Source organism: Oreochromis niloticus, linkage group LG23 (genome assembly GCF_001858045.2).
Source record: "Oreochromis niloticus isolate F11D_XX linkage group LG23, O_niloticus_UMD_NMBU, whole genome shotgun sequence".
In the NCBI taxonomy this organism is placed as follows: domain Eukaryota; kingdom Metazoa; phylum Chordata; class Actinopteri; order Cichliformes; family Cichlidae; genus Oreochromis; species Oreochromis niloticus.
Window position 1 is genome coordinate 8,194,125 of NC_031986.2, and position 6,000 is coordinate 8,200,124.

The following is a 6,000-nucleotide window of genomic DNA, read 5'->3' on the forward strand; positions in this document are numbered from 1 at the left end:
CTCTTAACCTGAGGAGAAGGGAAAACTGTGGAGTTATCGATCGTGAGTGAGAAATGGTTCACCTTTAAAAGGTTGGATTTGGTGCCAATAAGGAGGATCTCAGTTTTATCCTCATTGAGCTTCAAAAAATTAGAGGTAAACCAGGATTTTAGCTCGGATAGACATTCTGAAAGGGAGGAAGGTGGGAGGGAGGAGTCAGGTCTGCAAGAGAGTTATAGCTGGGTTTCATCAGCAAAACAGTGAAACTGAAGATCAAATTTGCGGAAAATGGTACCTAGAGGGAGGATGTATATTATGAAGAGAAGAGGGCCTAAGACTGAGCCTTGGGGTACACCAGAGGTGACGGGGAATAGACGAGAGCGGAATGATCTTAGTTAAATAAACTGGGAACGGTCGAGGAGATATGATTGAAACCAGGCGAGGGGTGTGTCAGAGATGCCGAGAGAGGAAAGTCTGCTTAGAAGTACAGAGTGAGAAATGGTGTCGAAGGCTGAGCTTAGATCTAAAAGGACGAGAATGGTGAGAAGACCAGAGTCAGCTCCGATTGGAAGATCGTTAGTGACTTTAAGTAAAGAAGTTTCTGTACTGTGACATGAGCGAAAACCAGATTGAAATCTCTCGTAGATGTTATTATTAACCAGGTGTAAATGAAGTTGAGCTGCAATCACTTTTTCGAGTATTTTAGAAATGAAGGGTAGATTGGAAATGGGACGGAGGTTGTTAAAGTTGTTGGGATCTAAAGAAGGTTTTTCAGTATAGGAGTGACTAGAGCAGTCTTGAATAAGGAGGGAACGATACCGGTGGTGAGAGAAGAGTGAATGATAGCAGAGATGAGTGGGAGTAAAGAAGAGAGGCAGGATTTTACAAGCCCCGTGGGCATGGGGTCAAGATGACATGTGGCAGGCTTTGATTTACATATGAACTTGGAAATATCAGATAAATCAGGAAGATGAAAAGTGGAAAACGGCTCAAAAAGGTTCTGGAGAGAGGGTAGACACAACATTTGATCTGAGTTGCTGGTGGATGTTATTGATTTTCGTAGTCCAGAACATCATCAAGGAGTTGCAGGTTTCAGAGGAATAGAAGTGTGGTGGTAAAGCGTTGGGGGGTTAGTTTGTTAAAAACTGAAAACAGAGTCCTTGCATTACCCTCATAAGAGTCGATAATACCAGAGTAGAAGCTTTGTTTGGCCTTGCTGATGGAGTCTTTATACTGAAGTACATGGTATTTATAGATTTCAGAATCAACAGTTAAACCAGATTTCTTATATTTACGCTCTAGCTGCCGAGCTTTGGCCTTCAAAGCTCGGAGGTCAGAGGTAAACCAGGGAGCAGAGCGAGTGAAGGAAACAGTGTGGGTTTTTACAGGAGCCAGAGAATCAAGGACAGTGCGTAGACAATTATTATAATATAACAACAAATCATCAGGAGTGGAATAGAAGTGCGGAATCTGAACATTGTCCAAACTGGTAGTGAGAATGTCCATATCAATGTTCTTGATGTTGCGGAACGAGATGAGACGGGTTGGCTTGGTAGAAGAGCAGCAGAGAGTGAGGTTAAATGAAAGGAGGAAGTGGTCAGTTATGGGGATTTCAGTAGCAGAAAGATTCGAGGGAGTAAGACCAGAACAGCAGACCAAGTCCAGGGTGTGTCCTTTAGAGTGAGTGGGAAAGTCAATAAATTGTTTAAATTCAGAGCCTTCCAAACAGGAAGAAAAGTCTCTGGTGAGCAGAAGGTCATTATTGTCCATGTGAATATTGAAATCTCCCACCAAGATCACATTTGGGGAGAGATATGAAAGATGGGTTAGTAGATTAGCAGCTCCTCTAGTTTTGGAGATAATAGGAAGGTTCAAGATTGGCCTATAATTACCTAAGACAGGTGGATTAAGTGATGATTTTTTAAGGAAAAGTGAAATATTTGCTTTTTGATTTGAGGGTCTCGGGGTTTTATAAGGCTACTAGTAGATTTTGGCAATATTATACTCTTGGAAATGTAGACTTTTCACCAGCTGATTGTACTACAGTTGTGCTTCCCAGAGCGAGAGATGTAATCACAGAAAAGCTATGAATGGTGTATCGGTGCTGATAGTGTTCCAGAAATCATCATGGATAATGTAAGGTGCTTGGACAACAATGGACAATTTCAGTGAGCTAATTACAACTCATAAGGAACACAGTGTTGCGCTTCATATAGCATTCCAATGACACATTGTGAAACCTATACTTCCTGGACTATTGTCTGACCATACCTGACTTTGACACACTTTGGTCAGACAGGTGCATTAATCTAAATAGTAAGAAGAAATGTTGAGCAGTTGCACTAGTTTTCAATCTAAAATTGTGTGATCCTGTACATTTTATTGTGAAGTAAAGCTTCTGTGGCCTGCATATTGAACGGTCAACTGTGGAATGTGTCCAAGAAAGCAAATTTGGCCTTACTATTGCTGTTTGAATACAGTTTGAATCAAGACATCGTTTGGATTCCTCCATCAGGTGTGGTGAATAGAGGTTACTAATGGAGCCCGATCACACTCTCTGTCAGTTCCACAGGTACAAGGACAAATACCAGAAATCTTTATCATCTAATACTACAATGCTTGCAATCATTTTAGATGTAATATTCTTATTGTGTCATTTAACGATCTTGATTCATTTTATTAATCTTCATTTTTTGTATTTACTTTTTAATCAAACTATTTTTTCAGAGCGATTTTAAAATCATTTGGCTGGTGTAAGACAGAAGTTAGAAATTAGGGGATAAATAAAATCTCTTCTTATTCCTCTTCTTATTATTATATATGTATATTTGCATTGAGACTGAGAATTAAATTATTCTTAAATCTTAGGCTGAGTATGATTCTTCTCATGGGTCATGGGCTGTACTGTACACTTTTAATTAAACAAAATTAGTTTAAAGACATGCTATACAACAATAGTAATACTAAAAAAGGCCAGCTAAACAGAAACAAGGCAGTTACTGTACATCATCCCTTAACAAGCAGACAGTGCTAATTGTGAGAACTAATGCATTAATTAATTTGCATGGTCAGTCACATGATTATTAAAATGAGCTTTTAATCTGAGAAATTAAGAGTGTGTTGTGTTCCCATGGCGCAACAGTAAAAAGTGGGTCAGATTTACTGAGCAAAAAGGGCATATTATCTTATCTCATTTGATTTATCATTTAATTTAGCTAGGGAACACAACGATGGTAACTTTTTGACATTTGAAATAATCAAAGGAATTACACACTTACACTTTACTCACTACCAGCGCAATTGATTTTCATGTATCTGGGAACATCAAAGGGAGATTGTTTCAAGTTGAGGACCTTCTCCGTGCTTTTTGATCTTCCCTCACTGTTTTCATTATTGTCAAGCAAACACTAACCCGTATTAATGGATGAGGGTATTCAACAAATCCAACCTCTTCTAATTACAAGGAATGAAAGGCAGTTCTATTTTTGATGAGAGCCTCATACACAGAGATGGCTTTTTCGAAACAAACACTGTCTCCTTTATCGCCATTAGCTGCAGAAAAATGACTGAATTTTACCACGCAAATGCAGCACGCACCCACATATTTGGAGCCAAAGACAAGTGTAGATACAGATAATCTCCAAAAACACACAAAGACACACACAGACACACACACACACAAATTAAGAAAGTATGAATTTCTGGCAAGAAATTTCATATAAAATGTATGCCAAAAAATGGTAAAAAAAAAGAGACAAAACACTGGGCTCTAGTCACACTGAGCAGTGTCGCTCACATACACACAAACACAGACTGTCTTTATGCCAACATATTGCAGGTCTGGGTGCGCCTGGGCTCAGGGCAAACAGACAGACGCAAGGGTCACCGACTCACAGCTTGCAATGGGGCTAATTGATGTCCATCCGCTTCAGGAAAGTAAACAGAAGCATGATAATGTCTTTATTTTATTTATTTATTTTCATTTGTATATTTAGTTTTTGCTTTGGTTTGTTTTCAAGGCTACAAGGGCAGCATATGGAAATGTCTGATGATAGTCAGTTCAATGACTTGCCTGGATATTTAAACTTTTTTTGCATTTTTAACCTGGAAATGGCTCCCAGGTTGTGGTGCTAGTTAGATTATCAATACAAATTGTAGTCTTCTGAATAATGAAGCCACTATGGAACACCTTAAACTGTTCATCCAACAGCTTTGGCTGTTTTGTAGCTGCCTACTTACTTTATCTTTCAAATTAGAGACCAAAATGGGTCGTATAGTTATAAGATTTTAAGACTTTGATTGGGTTATACTAACCAGGTGAAAATTCCACTAAAGCTGGGTTGCTAAACAGGTTCCTGGCAAGAGAACCTGGAGAATGTTAAAAGGTCAAAAAGCATATTAGTTAGAACAGGTATTACATTATTATGTGAATTAACAGAATCGCCATAGATAATTCAGTTTAGTTTAGTTTTTTTTTATACTGGGCCTCGAATGGCACTTTGTGGAACACCATATTCGCTGTCATGAGTATTAATTAAATTCATTTTATTTAGTTAAGAACTCCTCAAGGGGGAATTTTATTGTAAGGTCAAGACGGTATATTTTGGGACCAACATTCTGATAAGTCCTCATTGTGTAGCGTCAAGTCCCAGTAACCTCAAGGTGCTTTATATTTTCTCCTATGGAAAACAAGTCTTGGCATAAACTGTATATTCACAGTACATTTAAAGTTAACTACAATATTTAAGGGACCTATTCATAAATTAAAAAAAGATTATGTTGAATCTTGTGTTTATCTAAATTTAGGAATCATGTAAGTATTGTTTGTATTGGTTTCCATAAAAAAAAAAAAACAATTTAAATTTAATGTATAGTTGTAGCAAGTACACAGTTGGTATAATTAATCTGAGGAAAGCAGCTCAAACAGAATGGAGAAAAAAAAATCCCATACCCTACTACTTAGTCTGATGAATCCAGGCCATTAGACAGTGATTAACCATGAGCTCAGCTGTTTACGTTCTTAATTTATTGATTTACATTTAGCACTAATGTGATTTCTACTCAAAGACCACCTTTGAAATTGGGTTAGCACTAAAGTTTGTGCAGCAATACCATCAAAGTGTCATGGCGCTGACAAGCCTATCAGCAAAGAGCAATCAAAAGCATAAGAAAATCTCATTCTCTCACTGAAATGAACTATAACCATCTAATGTAAAAACCACTGGAAGCAATAAGCATACCATAGGCAAATATGGATCTGCTGAAGCATCTAGAATCCAAATGGCAATTTCCAGCAATTATTATGTATAAACTGACAAGCTTGACACATGGCGAGGACTTCAGAATCCTGTATTCTCTGCAGCACTGAGTCAAGATTCAAGTAAGACTGATAGAGTGAACATCTCATGTATTCAACTGCTATTGTAAAAAGATAGAATAGAGAACTATATATTACAAAATAATATATTTTACTGAACCCAATCATAAACTGGCATTACACGAAATTCAGAGGTCAGTAAGCATTGGTTAGCTCCAAAAATTAAGTCAAAATGCTATAGTCAGTGATGTTTAAATGCAGATATTTACAAGATAAAAATATTTACTTTGTTCATTTTTGGTGAGTGAAATTCAAATCTTTTGTTGGTTTAGCAATAATTAGCAGGGATCTGTGTTTGTGTGCTGTAATATAGATTTTATGGCTTGCTAGCATTAGCTAATAACTTTATACGCCAAACTATACTCCAAATATAGCTTCTTCAACACCAAGACTAGCAACTGAGCCCATAAAACTATATGTAGAGTGTTTACTGAGGTCAGTTAGAAAGAATGTTTAGGCTTAAGGGATTTCTGCACTCGTTTCACCATTAGACCTGGAAGCTAGTTTATCGTATATATGCAATGTTATATATATTGTAACCTTAAGAAGACGGACAATGCCTATGCTAGATCATGAAAACAAGAAAAAAAGAGGGGTTTTTTTGTTTTTTTCATGGCCAGTCTCTTAAAAAATAAACAAAAACA